This window comes from Nerophis lumbriciformis, linkage group LG08 (assembly GCF_033978685.3).
Source record: "Nerophis lumbriciformis linkage group LG08, RoL_Nlum_v2.1, whole genome shotgun sequence".
NCBI lineage: Eukaryota > Metazoa > Chordata > Actinopteri > Syngnathiformes > Syngnathidae > Nerophis > Nerophis lumbriciformis.
This window is the reverse complement of record NC_084555.2, coordinates 32,704,162-32,729,642: the sequence shown is the minus strand read 5'-3', so window position 1 is coordinate 32,729,642 and position 25,481 is coordinate 32,704,162. Positions and strand designations below refer to the sequence as shown.

At 41.6% G+C, this 25,481-nt stretch overlaps 1 protein-coding gene across 2 annotated transcripts in view; it reads left to right on the top strand.

The window, feature by feature from the left end:
• Nucleotides 1-25,481, top strand: part of akt1 (v-akt murine thymoma viral oncogene homolog 1) — a 99,320-nt gene that overhangs the window by 39,176 nt on the left and 34,663 nt on the right. The gene's annotated exons all lie outside the window — the stretch shown is intronic.

Below are 25,481 nucleotides of genomic sequence, written 5' to 3'. Positions count from 1 at the left end.
TTTGCAATGCCGTAAAAAAGGCACAATAATAAGCGCAAACCGCGTGCACACACACACACACACACACACACACACACACAGAGAGAGAGAGACATGTATCATAAGATGCATTCATTTTCACTTAATTGAATAAGTGTGTCAAAAAAGCCACAATAAGACAAGAAAAAAGAACAAAAACCAAGCAGTTAATCCTAAAATCTACTCAATTATTCCGATGAATTTATGCACCTCAGACTCTATCTTTTGGAAGAAGCATGGCAAAAATGCCAAAGAAAAAGGAAAACGTGCAATTTGTGCAATAATCCTTTGATTTACTGAACAGAGGTTTAACGTGCTACCCTGAATTCTCGCACCACGTTTGAAGTTTGGTGTGACTTTAGAAGCATAATTATGTGTGATTTCAGACCTAAGGGTATTACATTTTAGAAGTTCTATGTTATGTTCCTCATAAGGTTAAGATATTAGAGTTCCACTTCTAACAACATTCCTGACCGCTTCAATTCAGGATGTGTTTAATCTGTTAATACATTGCACAGTCATCATCATGACAAAAGTAGCAGTCATGCTGCATGTGCCAAACTAACATAAGGATGCTTATTCCCAGAAACCTCTTGAAAAATGATTACACAAGTGTGGCTGGTAATTTTAGCCATACCCTTTACCTCAGGATACTACTATATACTGTATCTGAGATACACAGCTCACAGTAACGATATCTTGAGATGGTAATGCTGCGATAGAGGTGAAACAAAAACACAGAAAAACATTTAAATTCATAGTTTATATTTTGCAGCATAATTTAACCACACTACAAACAGTGTGTACTGTTTTAGTGCAACAAAACTCTAGACAGGATTTTTTGTTGTTGTTGTCTGACACTATTTTAAACTTGTTCAGAAAACATGCCATCTCATATCTCTGAAGCAGATCAATTATATGAAGTACAAACATCCATCCATTTTCTATCGCTTGTCCCTCTCAGGGTCGTGGGGCCCTGGAGCATATTCCAGCTGCACTCGAGCGGAAGGCAGCGTACACCCTGGTCAAGTCGCTACCTCATCGCAGGGCCAACACAGACAGACAGACAGACAACCATTCACAGTCACATTCACACACTAGAGCCCATTTGGTGTCGCCAATCAGCCTTTAACAAAAATAAACATTCAGCCTTTGAATAGAAAAATCTGCATTTCTTTTTCCCAGTTTAGGGTGGCGATGTCACAACAATGTGGCTGTGCATGTCCATGGTGTATCTTATTTTCATGAGGCACTTCTCACACACTGCAAAGTCCTTATCCAGCTGTGTCCCATCCACATTTTAACACGCGTTTGTTATTCCTATTACTAAAATACCAAAAGTCAGTTCACACTTGACCTGAGCAATGCTGGTGTATCTTTAATTTTAACTTCATTCCCCGACTTTGCTTTTGTAGCTCTTTTGTCTGTTTGTTCTTATTTTGTGACTTCCGTCCATTTTCCAGCTACTGTTGCACGAGGAGAACCCACTGAATGACATGTAAAACACATTTGAGTTTGCCGTAGTGTTGTTTTCTGTAGGTATTGCAAGGCCTGGTGTATGTGTGATCCAAGATAGCTGATTAAACAAGCAATGGTAGGAGTATCGTCGTTCCACGTCGTTATTAATATAACAATGCACACATACCAAAGGTTAAAGTAAACCCGTTTTATAGCAGCCAACAACCTATATGTGGTTAGAGCGAATTGATAATCAGAAAAATATACATCGCTGTTGTTTACCATATCAATATATTACCACACTCCTAATTTAAAGAGATTAGTGCTTTTTTCAGACACACACTATATTGGATAGTTTGAAAACATTTAAGTGTTGTTTGTTTTTATGTTTTGAATGTTACAGTTATCTTAATAAGTCAAATATTCACTTTGTGCTTAGAATGTAGCGAGGCGGCCAGTGGCGCAGTCCAGTGGGCCTCACTTAACTGCTCTGACATAGCTGTGTGGTGTGTCGGGCGTTGTTTGGATGAAGAGGCATTCCTCACATACCTGCTGACTTTGAGTGCTTTTTATGTGCACACTATCTCAGCCCTCAAACCGCAGCTGCCCCTCAGAGTCCACCACCACCACCAGGGGCTAATGGGATAAGCAAACTGTCTGAAACCAACGATGACTCTAAGGCTTGGGGCCAAGAAGCCAAACTTTTACTGGAAGCAGACAACATCTTGGCACTGACTCGATAAGGCAGACATAGGCAAATTACGGCCCATAGTTCGTATGCGGCTCATTAAACTTTTCAACCCAACCCGCCGGATATCTGCGGATAATTTTTTTAAATCTTTACCATCAAAACTGGAGCCGCCAATACGATACACAGTGTATTTTTGAAATTACTGATTCCCCGTTTAATGTTTGGGGCTATGGCAGATTGCACATGAGCAGTGTCTCTTTTCCGTATCTTCGTCTGTGAGTGACCCGGAACAACAACAACAACAAAAGAAAAGCAACGTTTGCCTGCTCTACAGAGAACCAATAAAATTTGTCACTTTCCATGTCTCTGGACATTAAAAAATGGAATGGAACTTTTGACTGCAAGAAAATAGTTTTGACTGTTCTTTGTCTTCTTCTTCTTCTTCTGTTGTTGTTCCCGGTCACTCACAGACAAGGACCTGAAAAGAGAGACACTGCGCATGTGCAATCCCAGCCACCCATTTTCGATTTTCAAACACACTAGTTAATTGAAATAACAGATAATGGATAACGATACGTTTTCTGTTTTTTGTTTTTAATTATCAAACCAAAAATCGGGGTATATTGAGTTTTATGTTAAATAATTTTTTTAATCCAAACAAAAACAATGGATGGCCGCGGCCAGCAACGTACACGGACCCTATTCAAGTGGTTTGAGTTACACTCTGCATCCACTTTTCTCTTTTTGACAGAGACATTTTGAGGCAATGAGGGTGCCAAAGCACTATGTGTTCAAAGCAGTGGACGTAATTCGTCAGGTTTTACGTTTCATTTGCGTCAAGGGTGAGGATCCACAGCCGCGCCTAATGTTTACCTCTTACTTAGCATACTTGCTTTGCTCCGCCTAAAACGTTTCGCTTTCCTACAGAATTGCTATTGCGACACCCAGTGGATTTACTTAGAATAACAGTTTCTTTCATGGAAAAATTGTAGCTCATTTTTATACTTAACAAACTCATCTAGCGGCCCGCGGGCGGAATAAACGTGCTTGCGGGCCGGATCCGGTGTACGTTTGACACCCCTGTTGTAGATCATAAATAATGCCTCTCAACTGGATAGTAGAAGAATGAGGACATAATCTGACACTTGCCGACTTTGGCATCCAATTTAGACCCGGATGTGGCAAGAGACACAAAAAGACAAAAGACGCTTGGTTCTACCCCCCCCCCCCCCTTTTTTTTTTTGCGAGGATTACTAACTGGGAATATAGCAAAATCCTAACAGTCGGCATCCTAGCAGACATTGTATAGTAAGTGATGTTTCATTATGTTTGCTGGCTCTGTAATGAGTAGGAATCAGTGATGTTGTCGAAGGAAAAAGCAAACTTAGTGATGCGTTTTTTAAATGAATGCGTTGCCGCATGCTTAAAATGATCAAAATATGTAAATATTATATATAGTTAATTAATAGGGTTGTTAACGATAAACCGATGCGACCGGATATCCGTTTGGAGAAGTGGCCGGTTCGGCTGTGCCGGTGACTGCCCCCTCAATCGATAAGGTTCAGTTGGGAATCTTTAGGGTAATCGAGTGTAGACTTATAAACCAGTCATCGCGCCAAACTACAAATCAGTGGACGGTTTTTGTCTTTAAAACGACAAGCATGAGCTTGTTACTTTACTTACGTAACTAAAGACGAGAATAGACGTTGATACATTGACCGGGTGTCGCGGGAGACTAGCAATTAGTAAACAGTTTATCTATGAAACAACGCGAGAGTCACAGCTGCCCGCTAAATATTTACCCACAAAGACAAAGGGTAGAAAATGGATGGATAGATTCGTCAATATTGTAACATCCCAAGTAATGGCCGCTTTGACAGATTCCCAGTTTGTATAAGAACGTTGCATTTTGTGAAATGAAGCAAGACAAATGGCTCAATCTCTGTGTCTTGCTCTTTTTTCCGGCACCATTCAAACAACCGCTCAACTCCACAACACACGTCACTTACCATCTTTGTCCCGAAAGCCCCGCCTCTCAGTCGAGCCATTGGCTAGAACCCGTAGGCGTTTGTGACGACACTGACCTGACTTGACTCGAGGAAAATAAATATATTTGACATGTGACATGTTTGCCTTTTTACTTTAACATCTTTTTGTTTTAAAAATTTGAAAATACTCTAAGCATGTCACATTTATAGAATGTGCTTTTTTTATATTTGAAGATGAATTTGCCTCTGGATGTTCTCATTTATCAGGTTATTGTTATTCTCATGGCATTCAACTAATTAGTTGTCTTAAACGTTTGGCCTCTCATCCAAGTAGTTTTCATCAGTTCATAATCAAAGACTTAGCTTGGACTTGGTGCCAAAGTCCTAACTATTTATCCTCTAACATGAGCAGGAGTGTATGCACAGGAAATAATGCTTAAGTTATTTTGTAGTGGAGAAAATAATGTGTCCATCAACAAATGTTAACCATAGAATCGAATCGTTCATACACCGTATCGAATATTATTAAATCATTCATACACTAAATCGAATCGTATCGAATCGTTCATACATTAAATCAAATTGCATCGAATCATTCTGTGTTGTACATAAATCGTTTTTGAAACGCATCGTAACCCATGTATCGTGATCTGAATTGAAGTGTCCATCAAAAAGAGATTTACATCCCGAGTTATTTTAATTGAGCCTGTTATTACATTACATATTTACTGTACTTACGGCATGTATATAAAACCTTGATGGAAGTGTTTGGAAGTTTTTTAGAGCGCTTTATAAGCAGAATAGAGCGCCATAGCCTGCTGTAGCAATAATGCATCGCTCCCTCCAGGCCAGAGGCCATTGCCGATGCACAGAGACTTCCATGACGATGCCGACCACATCGCCGCCCGGCATTAACAAACTTTCACTCATTTCAATGCTCCAACTTCCGTGTAGTTTAGCTCAATGTGCGTTTAAACTCTGAATCTGAAGCATATTAATAAGCCAAGAGGCAGCTTTTACCTGAAACTATCATACGTGTGGCTATTGAACATAACTGCATGGTTACTCTTGAGTGTTTTGTAATATTCAGGTGTTTGTCCTAGAGTATATTGTTCCGTATCACAGAAAAAAAATATTAATTTTCTCACAGGTTAAACACTTTTGTTTTTTATTCACATTTTTCATGAGCTAAACTCAAAGATCTAAAGCTGTTTCTATGGACACAAATAGCCTATTTCCTTTAGATATTGTTGACCGGTCTGTCTATATTCATATCAGTGAGCACTTCTCCTTTGCCAAGATAAATCCATCCACCTCACATCTGTGGCATATCAAGATGTTGATTCGACAGGATTGGTCAGTACAAAAGCAAGGGCTGGATGATTATGGCAAAATAATAATCCCAATTATTATCTGCTTTTTGCATCAAATAAAATGTAATACAATATTTGTAAATTAAATGCAAAATGTCTCACATTTATAGGTGCAATAAATCTTTGGACAATTTTGACCAGTATTTTAGATCAAAGCATAATAATTGTGTAAATGTATATCAAAAGGTGCTTTAAGTACCGGTACATTATGCTTGTGCAAGGTACTTTTTTGAAACCTTTATTTTGTTAGCGCAGTCAGAAAGCATAATAATTGTGTAAATATATATCAAAAGGTGCTTTAAGTACATTATGCTTGTACAAGGTACTTTTTTGAAACCTTTATTTTGTTAGCGCAGTCAGACCGGATGTGGTGCACTGCGCAATTACTGTGAAGAGAGGAAGTGTGCTGTGCTGTTGTTCTCAGCTTGACAATGAGTAAGGAGACAATTTGAGGCTGTAAAAAAATGCGAGCGCTTCTCAAATTGCAACTGCTGTCTGTTTGTACATTGATGTTACATTGATGATGTCATTCACAACAACACAGGCAGATGAGATGTTTTGTGTGTGTATGGATTGTTCTTGCTAGCTTTAGCTTCATAGTTTAGTAGCTGTTTCAAGGGGCCGTCTCAACATTGTTTAGTTCAAGACAGTGCGGGTGAGTGTGTCGGGATGAATGAGCGGTCCTGGACACATTTTCCTCAAACACATGTTCTTTCTGCTCACAGTGACAACATTATACTTACATTTATGTAAATGTCCCTGATATTCTGCATTTATCAGTGGATTTTGTTTTATTGGCCAATAATGAGACTCTGTCCGCGGTTACGTGAGCGCAGAAGTCCTATGCTGATACTTTTTTTTACCGAGTTTAGTGATTATTGATTAGGCATACTGGCGCTGTGTCAAATAAAAAGTAGCAACCGTGGTGAGATCCCAAACATCTAGTAGACGTGCTCTTTTTTCACTCATTCACTCGTAACATGTTGTACTGTTACAAGGTCCGGAATTTGAATGCACGTTGCTCGGCCGATTAATTATTCTTTTTTTATTATTATAATTTCATGATCGTTAGAAGCGATAATAGAAATCTAAATCCAAATTTATTTGTCCAGCCATAAGATAAGGCCATTACAAAATGTGTAGTTTTATTACACAACACAAGTGTTAAGGAAGAGTCCAATAGGTATGCTGACTTCTGGAATGTTCACCACAGCTGTTGCCCATGAATTGAATGTGCATTGCTCTACTATAAGTCTTCTCCAAAGGCCTCCATCATCTGTAAATTGAGAAGTTTGGAACCACCAGTACTCTTCCTAGAGCTGGCCGGCCGTCTTAACTGAGCGATCAGGGGAGAAGGGCCCTAGTCAGGGAGGTGACCCAGAACTCGATAGTTACTCTATCAGAGCTGCAGCATTCCTCTGTGGAAAGAGGAGAACCTTCCAGAAGGACAACCATCTCTGCAGCAATCCACCAATCAGGCCTGTATGATAGTGGCCAGGCGAAAGCGATTCCTTTGTAAAACGCACATGGCAGTCTGCCAAAATGAACATGGAGGACTCTCAGACCATGAGAAACAAAATTCTCTGGTGTGATAAGACAAAGTTTGAACTCTTTGGCGTGAATGTCAGGCGTCATGTTGGGAAGAAACCAGGCTCCGCTCATCACCAGGCCAATACCATCCCAACATTAAAGCATGGTGGTGGCAGCATCATGCTGTGGGGATGTTTTTTAGCTGCATGAAATGGGAGACTAGTCAGGATAGAAGGAAAGATGAATGCAGCAATATAAAGAGACATCCTGGATGAAAACCTGCTCCAGAGCGCTCTTGAACTCAGACTGGGACAACGATTCATCTTTCAGCAGCCTAAGCACACAGCCAATATACCAAAGGAATGGCTTCAAGACAACTCTGTAAATGTCCTTGAGTGGCCCAGTCAGATTGAACATCTCTGGAGAGATCTGAAAATGACTGTGCGCCGACGCTTCCCATCCAACCTGATGAAGCTAGAGAGGTGCTGCAAAGAGGGATGAGCAAAGAGGAATGGGCGAAACTGGCCAAAGATAGATTGTGGCATTGAACACTTGAGGCTGCCTGCAGTTGCTTCAAAAGGTGCATCAACCAAGTATTCAGCAAAGTCTAATGTAAATGTGGTTTCTTCGTTTTTTATTTTTAATACATTTGCAAAAAGCTCTATAAATGTTTTTACATTGTCATTATAGGGTATTGTGTGTTGATTTTTGAGGACAGAAATGCATGTATTCTACTTTGGAATAGGGCTGTAACGTAACAAAATGTGGAAAAAGTGAAGCGCTGTGAATACTTTCCCAATGCACTGTATGGCGTCGCTTGGGTGAGCGATTTGCTGATGTCAACGTTCTGCATGGAGTGGCCTTTGGTGGTGGTGTAGACTTAGACTTAGACAAACTTTATTGATCCACAAGGGAAATTGTTCCACACGGTAGCTTAGTTACAAAGGATGGAAAGGATAATGCGCACAAGGGCACAAAAAGAGGGCAAAGACAAAAGGTATAAAGTAGACTAAAATTGCACCATAGTAGCATTATAAAATATAACATATATGTAATATTTACAAAATATATATACAGTATATATTATATACTGATATATTATTATATTATATTTTTATACAATATATACAATATATAATAAATCCCAATTACCATGTACAATATTACAGTATATTTAACAGCTGTAGCAGAAAAAAGGGCAGCATAAAATAGAGAGTAGATCCAGCAGAAAATATACATTATAAACAAAGAGTGGTAGCTAACATAGAAGTGGTCAGGTAATAGACATATATCATATATTGCTGTATGGCTAGTGATTATACAGCTGGATGGAGTGCGGAATGAAGGAGTTCTTGAATCAAACACTGGGAACGAAGCTGAAGGAGCCTGTTGGAGTATGAGCTCAGCTGTCCCTTAATTGTCTGGTGGCGTGGGTGGGCAGAATTGTATATGATGGCGAGCAGTTTGTCCAGTGTCCTCATGTCCCTCACTGACACAAACTCCTCCAACTGCGTGCCAATAGTTTGGCCGGCTTTCTGGATCTGTTTGTCAATTTGGTTTAAGTCCCTTTTGCCGGTGGTGCTCTCCCAACAACTTACTGCAAAGCCTCGCTGTTCTTTGGGCACCCACCTTTCTTGTTCTTCTAAACTCGAAAATGCTCCCGCGCTGATGAACCAAGGCACGCCACATCGAGTTGCACGGCAAAGCTGCGTTGTGTGCACATCCAAACAAATCGAGTTGCGGCGACAGTTTGCATTAAAAACACATCCCTTCTTTCCTCAACTGCCATCGTTTGCCCGCGACGTGAAGCTATCACTCCAAATAGAACTCACAGAGCGGGCGGCCCGCCACACTGTCAAATTAAAGCCCAGACGAACCAGTAAACATGTAGACACTTACAGTGTGAGAAAGTTCACATTGTGTAGTAACAAACAGTAAGCAAAGCATGTAGACAATTACAGAGTAAGGAAGTTTACATTGACGCAAATAATGGTAGCCTACATTGTCAATTCCATTACCTTTGTTTAAGCAGAAATAGCAACTGGTCGATTTTTTTCGACGAAGCGGCTCATTTCAACAGGGCACTGGACACAGAGCCAGCCAGCCGGTCTGTGTCATCCAAAACAAATGTTTCAAAACAGATTTACGATATTTTAAAGGCCTACTGAAACCCACTACTACCGACCACGCAGTCTGATAGTTTATATATCAATGATCTTAACATTGCAACACATGCCAATACGGCCGGGTTAGCTTACTAAAGTGCAATTTTAAATTTCGCGCGAAATATCCTGCTGAAAACGTCTCGGTATGATGACGTCAGCGCGTGACGTGACGGATTGTAGAGGACATTTTGGGACAGCATGGTGGCCAGCTATTAAGTCGTCTGTTTTCATCGCAAAATTCCACAGTATTCTGGACATCTGTGTTGGTGAATCCTTTGCAAATTGTTCAATGAACAATGGAGACAGCAAAGAAGAAAGCTGTAGGTGGGAAGCGGTGTATTGCGGCCGACTGCAGCAACACAAACACAGCCGGTGTTTCATTGTTTACATTCCCAGAAGATGACAGTCAAGCTTTACCATTGGCCTGTGGAGAACTGAGACAACAGAGACTTTTACCAGGAGGACTTTGAGTTGGATGCGCAGACGCGGTACCGTGAGTACGCATGCAGCTGCGGCTTCCAAACATTTGATCGCTTGCTCGTACGTGTGTGCCGCTATGTGCATGTCACGTACGTAACTTTGGGGACTTTGGGGAAATATATGTGCTATATGAACTTTGGGGAGGTGAACGGTACTTTGGGCTGTGGGATTGAGTGTGTTGTGCAGGTGTTTGAGTTGTATTGGCGGGTTATATGGACGGGAGGGGGGAGGTGTTTGTTATGCGGTATTAATTTGTGGCATATTAAATATAAGCCTGGTTGTGTTGTGGCTAATAAAGTATATATATGTCTTGTGTTTATTTACTGTTTTAGTCATTCCCAGCTGAATATCAGGTTCCACCCGCCTCTCACAGCATCTTCCCTATCTGAATCGCTCCCACTGCCCTCTAGTCCTTCACTCTCACTTTCCTCATCCACAAATCTTTCATCCTCGCTCAAATTAATGGGGAAATCGTCGCTTTCTCGGTCCGAATCGCTCTTGCTGCTGGTGGCCATGATTGTAAACAATGTGTAGATGTGAGGAGCTCCACAACCTGTGACGTCACGCTACTCGTCTGCTACTTCCGGTACAGGCAAGGCTTTTTTTATCAGCGACCAAAAGTTGCGAACTTTATCGTCGATGTTCTCTACTAAATCCTTTCAGCAAAAATATGGCAATATCGCGAAATGATCAAGTATTACACAACACACTGGGGTGAGTTTTTCCTTGCCCTTATGTGGGCTTTGTACCAAGGATGTCGTTGTGGCTTGTGCAGCCCTTTGAGACACTTGTGATTTAGGGCTATATAAATAAACATTGATTGATTGATTGACATTGAAGTACGACACATAGAATGGACCTGCTATCCCCGTTTGAATAAGAAAATCGCAATTCAGTAGGCCTTCAAGGCCCTATGAAAAAAAAACAGACAAGCGGTAGAACATGGATGGATGGATGGATGAAATGTAGGTCTTTTCTTGCCAAATTTGATTTCTTTCCTCTTTTTTTTCATTTAGTTTTAGTCTTATTTTCAATGATACACCATTGGACACTTTTTCCCAGTATTTCAAGTAAAAACATAATGTTGGATCATAACATTTAAATGCACATTCTTTAAAGTAACAGAAATCACACACAAAGATGCATCAGTTCTTTCAACACTTGTGGCTGGACTATAGTATTAGAAGCTGTCAAGTAATTGTTACCTTCCCACTTGTATGAAAAGCGCTTTATAAATAAAGTTTGATTTATTGATAAAATAGTGACTTGTATTTAATATGTAAGCAATGCAGCAAATATGCTCACACACGTTTGAGTTCAAGCAGGGACTTCTGTCTTCTTACGCACGCACGCACGCACGCACGCACGCACGCACACACACGGACACACATTAAACAAACAACCTTTCAGGAACAGTGAGTTGGCACACTGTCACAGTTGAGCAGCTGTGCCCTACGAAATGTCACCCAGAACCTTCTGCATTTTGATTGGAGGACGTCCGCCTGCCTTTTTGACAGCAAGGCTCTCCGTGTCGCGTCACTGTCATGCAGTCTTTGCCCCAGAGCCACCGCGCAGAAGGTGAACCTGCCGTGTCCATGTCTCACTGTCCATTACCTTCAGCCACTAGCCTCCTCAGTTGCAACTAGAGTGATATTTTTTTGTGGGTTTTTTCGCAGGGTAGCGCCACTGAAGTAATATGTAGCTATGTCTTAGTGAAGTAATAAATGTTTTATTTTTTACCGTTTTCAAATTTCTTCATAATTCCAGTCATATTACAAACAGTAAAACTTAAAAATTCCCGCGAAATTCAAACCATGGAATTCAGCAGGCTTGAGACTAGTTTTTTAAGTGTTCAACTGTATTGTGGGAGCTTATTCTGTAGGACACACCTACTTTCTTCCTAATTCTTCAGTGGTAAATTGTCTCTGCCTTGAGGGTGTTGTGGCTTCCCTCTTTATCTGTTTTGGAAGGACAGTTGTGCAATGTCAGGCAAAGTAACAGAATCGTTTGCAAAGTTGTTTTTGTATGAATGTACTTGCAACATACAAATTAGTGGGTTCATGTACAGCGTGATGCATATTTATTTAGAAGTACTATTGCCAGGAGGACCTCATGAACTTTAGATTTGCCTTCAGCCCCTAGTGGTCAGAGGAGTGTGTTATTTCTTTTAGCGCGTGTGTTTTTCTAAAAATTTCCGTCAAAGCCAGAGCATCATCCGACATCAAAGAGGCAGATTGTGGGTTCCCTAGTTTCCAGAGAAGCGCTGTGGCCAAGAACTCAGTGAGGCTCAACAGAACAGCGCTCGCTTGTCCTCTCCTTTTCCCTGGCCCTTGTGTGTTTGACTCATTTGCTCCTTGACAAGTATAAAGAGCCGGCCCCCTCGTTAGACTAACGAAGGCCACAACAACTGTTGGATTTGGGTAGCACGCTCAGCTGGCTCCAACTCGTGAGGGAACGGGTGGAGCGGGATGGGGAGGGAGGGAAAGATAGAGAGGCAGGCAAAAGAGCGAGACAGAAGTTAAGCAGTGTCTCTGTGATGTTCCCAGAACATTGCTCAGTGACCCAGTCTACCAAAAAAGAGTAGATAGATGTTATGTGTGAGATGAAGACACCGCTTCTGGCCCTGATTTGGATCTCATCAGCTGATTTGTTCCTTTGCCTGTCAAGCGGCTCAAGGACGGCCATTAGCAGCCTACTCCTCTAAGCAAGACCTTGTTAGTGGTCCAGTATGTGGCATGAAACATAATGGACCCAGGGTGGGGTGTTTACAGCAGACCAGACAGAGTTCTAAGTGAAGCTAAACATTTGTGTTTTTTTTATATAAAATCATATGATATTCCTTGTGCTGGTGCTGGACATGACCCCACCAACTTTTGCCATTTTTCAACGAGAGAGTTGTGTTTCCTGTACTTTTCAGTGCTCTAAAAGTAGTATGGGATACTTTCGAATTTTGTCAGTTCATTCAGTTCAGTTCAGTTCAGTTCAGTTCAGTTCAGTTCTGAATGTCTGTCAGGCAGTGCTCCTGCCAGGCTAGGCCCCCTTCTCATCTCAGTGTTACAGTTCAGGCTAGATGGCAATAGCTGGGTCATCAACATACACAGTATGATACTGTAGCAGCAAGACATCTCATAATTTAAAGACATTTACAGTAACATACTATGCTATACTACTGCCACCAAAAATCTGCAATTGGGGTATTGTAAGACTTTTCATTAGGGAAACTGAAAAACATTTTAATTAAATGCATATGAGTCAATTTACAAGTTCCAATCCATATTTAAAAGCAGATGTTTTAGTTCTGAATGTCCAATTATTCTTAAATAATTTATTGAATTTAAATTTTCTTTTTAATTTAATTCATTAAATTAATTCAGTTTGAAACATTACAAAATTACATTTTATTACTTTAGCAAAATAAATCCTTCCTTTTTTCCTGGTAAGGAAAACTCTTTTTTTCATTATTTTTTTGAGTCTCTGGAGGCAGCGTCCAGCAGCAGAGGGTGGCACACCAGGAAGCCAGAACTTTCTGGCCGTCGGCATGGACCCCCTGCTCTCAGTAATGGGAAGCAGTCTTCCTGCTAAATGTGGTGGAGAGAAGTAAATTACTGGGCTGCAGCTGTCGGCAGGCTGGTGGGCTTCACGGGGGTACCACGACGCTGAGGGTGGCAGCAGCTCCAGTACTCACCTCCTCTCACGGCAAGCCTGCTGTGTGCTTACTTTGCTGTGCAGAGTTCGCCTGCTCACCCATTACTGCTGAGTTTGAAGCAAAAATTCTTTTTTTTTTTTACGTTTTGCATTTTCACTTTCACATTCCCCGACTTCCCTTCCATGTTTCAAGTTACCCCCTCGTCTTTGCCTCTGCCTGACCCCTCCTGCTCAAATCCTGCCTGTCTGTCGCAACTTCCACAATCCCACTACCCTGTTGCTAGGATAATGACCCTGCTGACTATTGGGTCCCATGGCGGAAGTGACTATGGACCAGTGAGCCCCCAGCCTTCAACATCAATCACTTCACTGGCACCGATTTAGGAAGAGGGTAGGGGATGATACTGATGCTCAGTTGTCTGCAGAAAAAAATGTCTTCATGTGACTTTCTCAAATATACTCAATCATTTATTGAGGAAACATTGAATACTTTGGAAGGAAATGTATATTGATGGTGTAAACTGCTTGTATGTGTTCAGATATGAGTCACTCAGAGTTCGTTGGCACTAATTAGGGTTTTTAAAAATGTATTTATTTGTTTGGCATTCAGTTACTGGGTTAGTTAATCCATAGACTGCTTGTTTACACAGGGAAAGGGGCAACTCTCAGCCCTAGTGTGGCAGGGGGTAACTACCCACAGTGTCTCTATGGTAATCAGCAGGTGTCACTCACCACCGAGAAGAAGCGAGGGCTTTCTTATGAGCGTGAGAAAGAGGGGCAGCCTCCCTCACACCCCCACCCTGCTTCCTTCCTTTTTTTCCCCTGTTGGGGTAGCAGCAGCAACCACAGTGACGAATAGAAATAAAGAGGGGTAAAAGGAACGGATAGAGAAGGCTACAGTAGAGGCTGCGGTGGCCCTTTCCTGCAACCTGTTGATGCTGCTGCCAAAGCCCTGGCAATGGAGTCCTGCATCCAGCTGCATGGTAGAGGGAAAAGTCATCAGAAATGGTTGGACGAGGAAGAGGAAGGAGAGAGATGTCGTGACGATCTAAAACGGGAAAAGAAAAATTAAGGGCTTAACCCGTGCACCATCTAGGATGGCATGTGGATCTTGTCGTACCTTTTATGGGCATAGTGGGATAACGGGTGTCCGTCCAGTATTCAGAGCTCTGGGCCAAGTTCATTCTGGAGTTGCTTGTTGCTTTAGCTCAATAGTGACCCCTGCATCAGGAAGACCCCCCTTCTCCTCTGGAAGCAGGCTGCCCTGTGGCTCATTGAAATGCAGGGCACTGGGTGGCAGGCTGCAGCTGCAGCCGACAGGCAGAACACGGCAGAAAAGGGCTGAAGGATGGTGGGGGCGGCTAAGGGTGGAGGGAGGACAACAAAAGGTACCAGCCCCCTCCTCCAATGCTTTGGAGTTAGAATTCTCTAATCCGCCACCCCCCTCCCTACCATCACTTCATCCGATTCTCACACACACTCAGTTCATGCAGTTAGTACTGGCTCCCTTCCTCTCATCCCAAAACCATGAATGGCCAGACGGGGACAAAGACCAACAGCAATCCTCTCAGGAAGTCCGACCTCTGGGTGTGGGCACTAAGAGGCAGATTTTGTCTGAAGCTCGCTGGTTCCCCTCACTGTGCACATTCACCCGCATGCAGCTCTGAAGTGTCAGTGTCATCAAATTCGTCAAGAGTTTAGATATTTTTTGCTGGGGCTAAAAACTTTATTGAAAATTTTTCAATTTAGAAAATTAAAAAAGGATCATTTACACAAAAAGACATGTTTTATTGAAACCTATCACATACCACATACAGTGGTAGCTCAATTTAAGAGTGCTACAACTTAATAGATTTTAGCATAAGAGCTGTCTGTCAGCGAATTGTAATCCTTTAAGTTGCAAGCAACATTTGAGTTACAAGCATTCCCACCATTAGTTGGCGTAAAAAATGCCACAGTGAATGCCGTATGATGCGCCCAAAACATACGGTCTTTCCCACTAGCATTAGTTTATAGCTAGAGAGGGACACAACTTTGCATTTTAAGAAAGAAAGCGAGCATGAAGGCCAGTGCTGAGACGAAGTAGATGATATTCATTGAATTGAAGAAAGGAATCATTAAAAACATAACCAAGCTTGTAGCCAACTTGGCAAAGCAATTCGAGCGTTGCACTGCTAGTCAAACGCCAGCCAAGGATGTTAAAATGATATCTAAACGGGGACATTAATCTATGAAAATATGGAAAAGCCGGTGTGTGTTTGATGGAAAAACACCTCAAAGGAGGTTCTGTTGAAGTCCGCTCTCCAAGGTAAATGTTTTATATTACTATTACATTACTTCATAAAACTACTGTAGTTGTTTGTAGTACATTCTAATGCAATGTTTTATTCAATATTTCTTATCCAAAACAGTGTTTCCCCAGTTTACAAAGATACCCCTGGGCATGGTTAAGGGAGTAGTGGGGCGTGGTCATCATGATTTATCGTATATTTTGCACAATTTTCTATGATGCATGTATTTTCTTTAAAAAGGCTCGAAAAAATGTATACAAGTATTTAAAAACAATAAACAAACATATGTATTTTTTTAAATATTATTTTGTATTGTTCTATTTTTCAATTGTTGCGGTTTTTTGTTTCTTTGTTGAGATTTTTTTCAAGTGTCTAGAGACTTATACTGCCTTTAAACAAACAAACAAACAAAAATGACAAGCAACAAATCAAACATCTTTTTCTGGTTTGTAAGAGTATTTGGAGACTCCTGTTGTCCATGTTCCCAACGAACAGCGAGCTGCAGAGAGCGTGTCTGACGTCACACTTGCTTCGCACTGCTGTGAGCCACTATCTTCTTAATATTTGTACATTGAACATTTTGTAAATTGCGTTCCGCGGGTATATCTCGGATACATGCTCCCTCTACTGCAGACAATCCTGTGCAGGTTGTCTATGTTATCACAACATTCGGTTTTGGTAGTGCTGTTCCGGTGATCAAAGTATTTTTTCTGTGGCCGAATTTTTGGTGCAGCATTTGTCAATAGTGCGCAAATAATAGGCTATGTAAAGTATATCCATTCATACTGTAACAACCTGCTGGTGTTAACTGTTAATGTTCGTGTGTTATTGATGTTTTTTTCCCATGATCTTGAAAACACTGTGGATGAAGTAAAATGGAATTGCCAAAAGATGAGGAAGTGTGGTTGTGTGTCTGTATTAGAGATGCGCGGATAGGCAATTATTTCATCCGCAACCGCATCAGAAAGTCGTCAACCATCCGCAATCCACCCGATCTAACATTTGATCAGAACCGCATCCGCCCGCACCCGCCCGTTGTTATATATCTAATATAGACGATGCAAGGCATTAGTGAGGTTATAAAGCTTTTGCCTGTTAAAGAAAGGAGACTGATCCAATGCAGCACAGACATTCGCGTGCCACGCTGTCACGACCCAGACGCACACCAGTGCGCAATCATATGGGAGCCGCGCTGAGCGCACCTCCAAGCGCGTCTCGCTGCCGGCGACGGCCGGGTATATGGGCCCGACGCTCCAGGGCTAGTTGATTCGGCAGGTGGGTTGTTACACACTCCTTAGCGGGTTCCAACTTCCATGGCCACCGTCCTAGCTGCTGTCTATATCAACCAGGGTGAGCCCCACCCCTTTCGTGAGCGCACTGCGCGCGGAGTGACCCCTGTTACGAGCCCCCGGCCACGGGGGTGGCGGGCAGGTAAGCTGCTTACCTGCTGCGCGTGACGCCGGCCGCGGCGAAGGCGGACGAGGTGGGGTGTCGGTGCGGTGGGTGCGGTGGTGACCCTGGACGTGCGTCGGGCCCTTCTCGCGGATCGCCTCAGCTACGGCTCCCGGTGGGGCCCTCTCGGGGGAAGGGGCCTCGGTCCCGGACCCCGGCGAGGCGTCCCTTCTCCGCTCCGTAAAAGTGTCCATCTCTTTTTTTTTCTTCTTCTGTTGTGGCATATGCTGCAGGTGCCTGCTCGTTTTTCGTATGTGGGTAACAACATTTAACTATGTATATATATTTCCGAATTGTTTTAACTGCCACCCGCCTGAATCTATTTAAAATCTAATTTTTCTTTATTTCAACCACCCGACCCGACCCGCGGATAAAATCTAATTTTTTTTAATTTCATCCGCCCGATCCGCGGATAATCCGCGGACTCCGCGGTTGTGCCCGCAAACCGCGCATCTCTAGTCTGTATGGAAACAATTGTGTGTGCACGGAGGAAATACGTTTTTAAATTGGGCTTGTTGTAAACATAAGATTGGCAATAGAAGTTAAAAAGAGCGTCAAACTTTGTGTGACATCTTCTGGAGGCTACAATAATATATTACTTAAATTTGTTTTCACGTAAAAACCCTAATTTATAAAGTGTGACTCCGTTTAATTTTGCTGTGGCGGTGCGCCGCAATCGGATACATTAGGGGGAAACCCTTCTAAAAGTTAGTTGTTTTTTTAAAAGGCGTGTTACATATTAAAATTGTGGTGTTTTGGAGGGGGTAATCATCAATTCACTTCAATGGGCGGTGCTGATTTGAGATACAAGTGTTTTAAGTTAAGAGCGCCGTCACAGTACCATCCATACTTGCCAACCCTCCCGATTTTTCCGGGAGACTCCCGAATTTCAGTGCCCCTCCCGAAAATCTCCCGGGGCAACCATTCTCCCGAATTTCTCCCGATTTTCACCCGGACAACAATATTGAGGGCGTGCTGTGATGGCACTGCCTTTAGCGTCCTCTACAACCTGTCATCGCGTCCGCTTTTTCTCCATACAAACAGCGTGCCGGCCCAGTCACATGTTGTAAGCGGCTTCTGCAGACACACGTAAGTGACTGCAACGCATAATTGGTCAACAGCCATACAGGTCACACTGAGGGTGGCCGTATAAACACCTTTAACACTGTTACAAATATACGCCACACTGTGAACCCACACCAAACAAGAATGACAAACACATTACGGGAGAACATCTGCATCGTAACACAACATAAACACAACAGAACAAATACCCAGAATCCCTTGCAGCCCTAACTCTTCCGGGCTACAACATACACCCCCGCTACCACCAAACCAAACCACCCCCCCCCCCCCCAATCTCCCAAATTCACCGATGGTGCCATCTAACTTTTAAGTTAAGGCACTTCTGTATCTGGAAATGATGGACATTCAAAATAAATTTTTGTTCAGAAGATTAAGCAGTTGGCCCACTATGTTACATGTCATGTTACTATAACATGTCCTATTACAGTGTACTGTAAATGCTGTTTTTTCAACAACATAAAAGGAACAACAGCTTTGACTATTTGTTTTGTTTGTCTAAACGTGGCTTTAGTAAACACCAATAAGCATATGAATACTCAACATTTTTGTTGTTCAAACTGCTGACTTTCCGCAAAAAGAAACCGCAAACATCTTTCTCTCAAGTCCTTCACTTTCCCTCCATGTTTTTTTACTTTAACAATGACCAACTCTTACTGCCAAATCCATGTCGGCTTCCTCCTATAAATTAAGTACATTTGAATTACTAAGGCTTCTAATTCCGCTCTTCACTGCATTGTCCAGTATCTGGTATAGAATGGTGTCCCTGCATGAGTGGATAACGATAGTTTTCACAGATGTTCAACTGTAAAGTTTTAACTATGTCCTTGTGTCATCTCTGTCAGCGTACCGCGTAAGATTGTAGACAATAATGCACTCTGAGTCGGAATTGTCATGTAAACAAATATAACAGCTTTCTCTTATGCACAGCTGTGGCAGAACCTGTTTTTCTCTGTCTACCTCGGCGTAAATATGTTTGAGGGCATGGAGGGTGTGTCAGTGGCAGGTTGGAGCTGTACATGTGAGGCTGTGCAGCAGTTGGCAAATAAAGATAAATTCTGTTTGTTTGGCAGTGGTTCTCTGTTCATTATTTTCCACTTTGCCCAGCGCGGATCCCCAACCTCAGCAGCTGCTTGTCATGTAAAGACACTCTATCAGCACTTGACAGCTCTTCCTATAAACAAGCATGGCGTGCACACGGACTATACACACACCGCTCGCAGTTGTACATATGCAGCAAACATATGTAGTGATCTATCTCACTACTCTGCCCAGTTTTCTGCGCTCTATGAAGCTCTCTCGCCCTCCTCTACTTAAATCATCTCTCATCTGGTGTCAAGTCAGTCTTCTGTCACACGACCAATTTCATTGAGTAATGCTTTACCGGCAATGCTTGGATTCTCTCTGTTTTTTTTTTGGTTTTTTTTAGCTAACTGTGTCACAGCAGTTTCTCACTAATGTTTGGTACCGGTCTTGTTACATTGAAGTTTGTCTAAGTTGTAGTTGGACTGTGTATTGGCCAGTTTCCTGCTTTGGAGATCACATCGACATCTAAAGAATTTGGTTTGTTGGAAGGCTGTGATGATGAGCTAAAAGCAGAAGGCTCTCGTATTTGTCTCGTTATGAAATCCATTGTTTATTGTCAGCAGTCCGTACTATGTTCCGTACTCTACACAGGATGTATTTAGAGTGTACTCTGCAAAGCACTGACGACAAGTAGCGTAACCTTTTGAAAGCCAGGGCCCCTCACAATTGATTATGTCAAATGGTGGATGAGGCCTTGTGTGTGTGCTTTCTTGAGGCCCATATAATCTCTACACGTGCTCTCCTGCGTGTTAACAGTAAAAAAGCTTAGCCATCAGTCTCACTTTTTGTGATGTCAGAGCAGAAGAGCTCTGAAGAGTCATGTGTGTGGAAAGTGGAAGAGGAACTTGGTGTAAATAGGAAGCTGTCAGAGTTGTCTTTGTTGATTAGGCAGACGGGGATGGGGGGCGGGGGGTTGCGTAGACTCAGACAACCGGATGAGACCACTTCCACTTGTTCATGTGATCGGTTTTGTGGTCATAGACGGGACAGCTACTAATGTAGTTTGTCTAATATAGAGTCATAGCCTGTACATGCATGTCTCAAAAACTCAAATATTCAACACAAGTACAATTGATAGTGGAACTTCTGAGGTTTAACAATATTGGCCTGTGTGTGATTTCTTTCAATTTTAAAACATTATTCACATAACAAATAGAGGACATGTGATTTATCTCTTGTAGGGTGAAAAAGGCTTAAAGGCGAACTGGAATTTTGCCTATCATACCTAATCCTTGTGTAAGACAAAAAAAACACGCATGTTTTTCTTTTTTATGCATTCTTAATATTAAATAAATGCAATCAAAAGTCAGCTAAAAATGGAGCCAATGGGAGTCGCTCTATTCTGCCTATAAAAGCCCTGAAAACATCCAAACACCTCCATTAGAGTTTTATACACTACATACTGTAAGTATACATGTAATGTAATAACAGGCACATTATTAATAACATTTAATATTTACGTATTTGGATCATGTTAAGCATACATGGCATATTAAAAAACGCATCCCAACGTTTGCTTTTCCCCCCTCTACATCATTGATTTCTGCTTACTGCAGACTTCATGAGAGCCAACAAACATAATAAAACATCACTTACCGTGCAATGTCTGCTGTCATTAGGATTCATAATTTGGAATATTTATTGTTATATTCCAGTTGAGATAAAGAATGACTCATAATCCTCCCAAAGAAAAGGGGGGGTGGAACCAAGCGTCTTTTTGTGTCTTTCTCGCAATTTCAGGGTCTAAATTGGCTGTCAAAGTGTACCAACATGTCGGATTACATCCTTGTCCTTCTACTATCAAGGTGAGAGGCATGATTTATGATCTACAATAAACTTTCACGTCTAAGGAAGCCAGGGAGCACCTTACCACTCAATGATGTAAACATTGGCACACACGCTAGTTAGCACTGTACCGCTATAAATAGTTTATCTGCATTAGCGCTTATAATAACAATATCACTAATACTTGGTTAATATCATCGCAAAATGTAAATGGAGTATTGTTGGTGCGTTTTGGCTGTTTTTTTATTTGATTTTATGGGCAGAAAGGAAGACCTCCCATTGGCTCCACTGTAAGCGGACTTTTAGTAACGTTTATTTACGAGTTAGAATGCATATAAAAAAAAATATCGTCATCATGCCTTTCATAATGATTGTGAATGATAGGCATAATTTTAAAAAAGTGCACGGTGTCAGAGGGGTTAGTGCATCTGCCTCACAATACTAAGGTCCGGGGTTCGATCCTGCGCTCGGGATCTTTCTGTGTGGAGTTTGCATGTTCTCCCCGTGACTGCGTGGGTTCCCTCCGGGTACTCAGGCTTCCTCCCACCTCCAAAGACATGCACCTGGGGATAGGTTGATTGGCAATACTAAATGGTCCCTAGTGTGTGAATGTGAGTGTGAATGTTGTCTTGTCTATCTGTGTTGGCCCTGCGGTGAGGTAGCGACTTGTCCAGGGTGTACCCCGCTTTCCGCCCGAATGCAGCTGAGATAGGCTCCAGCACTCCCCGCGATTCCGAAAGGGACAAGCGGTAGAAGATGGATGGAATTTGTTTTATTACAAAACAGTCATAAAAGGTATAAAATCGTTGGATCAACTTACATTAAAGAGAGGGGGCCTCAAAATGTAGTTCTGCTTATGGTCTCAATTTAGCATGGTGCGGCCCTAAGTAAGTATTTTCGGTGTGTATACTGATTATTTTGCCAACTTCTTCGACGTTATAATTAGTTTTAGCTTCTCCCTTTTAGCTTTGTCTCCCTCTGTCCCTTTTTGCTAACGATGAAGGAAGCTAACAAGCTAAATAGTCAGCGAGTGTCTTTGTGGCTGCCTGACAACTCTTAGAGGAATTGTACAGAACGTGCACAACCCAGACATAGAACTTTAAAATATTTGCAACTGTATCGGGTCGGCCGTTGTGGTGATTACGCGGAAGCATAAAACAAACTCTCGCAAGGCAGGCACTTTCTGTGTGTTTTTTACCACTGTCGTACTAGTGTAAAAAGGAGTTAACAGCTGTAAATTAAAGAGGTCCTATTATGCAAAGCCAACTTTTCTTACCTGTTGGTACCTGTTGTTATGTATTTGGAAACCCCATAAGTCCTGAAAATGTTTAATCAAACCATGGAAGCATTGGAGAGATATTTACAAAACAATCTCGCCTTTTTCCCATCTTGCTCCAAGCGAGCCGTTTGAACTTTGAGACTTCCGCTCAAAGTCAGTGACGTATTTTGCCTTAGTTATATCAGCGGGTTTCTCTATATATGGCAGAGGTTTACCCAAAGAGCTTTGCGCGAGTCAGACATTTTTAATAATTTATTCAAAGTTGTAGTCAATAAGTTCCTTATTTTTCTCTATCCTCTTGATACGGAGCAGACTGGCTTGTGCATGCACATGCATCCTCCGCTGTTGCCATTTCTAATAAAAAGTTGCATATAGTTCTAACTCATATCTATTAGTAGATCCGATATGGAAGCACTAAAAACTACAACATGGGTGGGAGACTTTGGCACGTAAATAAGACCTCAGCACGTAAATAAGACCCAGGAGGCCCACAAGATGGCGCATCGTGGAGAGACAGTCAGAAAGTGGCTTTAAGATGGTCTGTAAAACTAAATCTATGCAACATTGTGACCAAAGCGCCACCATTACATGATATGTAGACCACAAAGAAGAAAAAAAAATCCTAATATCAACCCTTCAAAATTTAACTCAGCGATGATATTACTGGCAAGTATTGGAGAGTGAGGCTTTTAAAGGCGATATGAACATACTGTACATGAGTTATAACATAAACACCACCCAACTGTACTAAATATACAGCTGACTGTGCATGATTCCACAACAGAAAGGATATATAACAATGTGCAAAGCCACAACAATGTGGGTTACAAGATGTGAAAATAAATACATTAATTAATAAAATACACATATAAGATAGTCAATATAAATGTTAGGGATGTGTACTGAATTTGGTACTTTATTTGCAACGCCGGTACTACCTGGCACTGATTCACGTAAAACACAAAGCTTTCATATTACGGTACTTTGGTTGTGCATGACGTTACTCCCGGTTGTCGACTCTGCCGGCTTTTCACACTTCGGCACTTGGCAATCGCTCCAGCAGCACTGAGAGTGGATTCAGCCAAACTACCTCTGGGTAATTTTTGGATTTTTAAAACTGCGCTATTTTTATGCTAAAATCCATTGGCTTTGCTATTGATAGGCTACTGATCAACATTAGCGATTTTACATGCCGATTTCAACACCTCCAAATTTGTTAATGAAAACTACAACTACGACACACGTTACAATCAAACCGCTATTGCTTAATAAATACAATACTTACAGTATTAATATTTTTTAGGCCGCAAAAAAACACACCATACACAATGTACACTCTTGCAATCTAACTGTAATTGCAACTTAATGTCATACTTGCATTTGATAATATGATGATGATAAAACCAGACATAACAACAGGACAGCAGTCTTCATTATCACCTAATTTTTTAAATGTTGCCATAAAAATGTTATTTTATTATCAAAAACAATTATATTTATTAACCCACTCAGAAGTACCGAACATTGGTACAGTACCGTTGAGTACCGGTATCAATTCCCAGGTATCGAGAATTGGTCCCGTATCAGTTCAAATGTGAACAGTACCGATACCTAGTAAGTATTGAGTACAATTACACAAACATCAAGTGAACTGCATTATGACTCCTAAAGATCTTAGAGTGAATTTAGAGCCCAAGTGTTACATTCTTCCTTGTCCATGTGCTGTGTGTAGCCTCTCCATAGTGACCAGACAAACCGAATGCCATTTATATCACCATTACATAAATAAGGCACAGGTCCATTCCTCAACCAGTCTAAAAACTAAGAATGGTGAACCTCCATGTGACTGAGGCCACATCAGTTAGCATATATGACTGTAGATCACATTCTTTGTGGCTGCGATAATGCGACACCCAAATACATATTCACATTTCTCAATACTTACACAGCATCAGGTCTTAGCAGTCAAACACCCATTTTATTTACACACAAGCACACAGGTGTACATGTAAACACACTGCACCCCCAAATTTTTACAAAATATTGTTAGATTTCTAAAAATGTTTGTTGCCACTATGGTATATTCATTTGTTCGTGATGATGGTATCACATTATGATGTCTTAGCATTGTGCACATAATGTCCTCAGTGTGGACTGGGATCATAGCTGGGGAATATAGGTCAGCCAATAAACTGACCACAGTGTGAGAGACCAGCTGGAGCCCAACATAGGAGACCTGGCCAAAGAACGGCAACTCATCTGTGTGTTAAAACAGCTGACACTTCAGTGACTACTAGTATTCTTACACGTTATATTTTGGGCAATCTCTTTGTTGGCACCAAGGTGATAAAGGGTTAAAAAGACCAACATGTGACAAATTAGATCTGGTCTAAATGGAATATGTTTGGTAAAAAAGTGCTAAATAGATGAAAAATGACTATGTCCTGTGCCATGATGAAAAATATAAGACATCTGCTTCAGATTGAAGACAAAACTGCATTAGACTGTGGGACAGATGTTTTGTCTTCCAGCCAATGCTTTCACAGTAAGTCTTGATAGCTAATGAGTGCTTCACCTCTTATCCGGTCAACTCTGCCAGAATGTCCCCACTTTACTTAAGTGTCCTTTTCCTTTAGTTTTCATTTTCGCATCACATCCCAGAATGCCATTTGGACTCTTGCTCATGTCATTTGGGCTCAAAATAAATGTAATGCAAGAGGAGGAAGTTCATATTTTGGAGATGTGAAAAGTGCAAATGTTGAAAAGTGACATTGGCTCAGTCAGTGGAAATCGTTTTATTCCTTTTTAAGATTATTTTGAAAGACGTACACAAAAATTGAGAGACTTTACTATTAGCTGCTGTCTGTTGAGTTATCAGTTACATTAGTCACATGTGTGGTGTCAGAGGACAACAGAAGCTCATATTGACAGATCCCCTATGTCTCCCGACACACACACACACACACACACACACACACACACACACACACACACACACACACACACACACACACACACACACACACACACACACACACACACACGCGCGCGTGTTGGAGGAAATGGGGCAATTAAAGACAGCTTTCTACGACTCTGCATGGGGCTAATACTGTATGTGTCTCCATAATTAAAAATGAATTACTCTTTTCCTTTATAA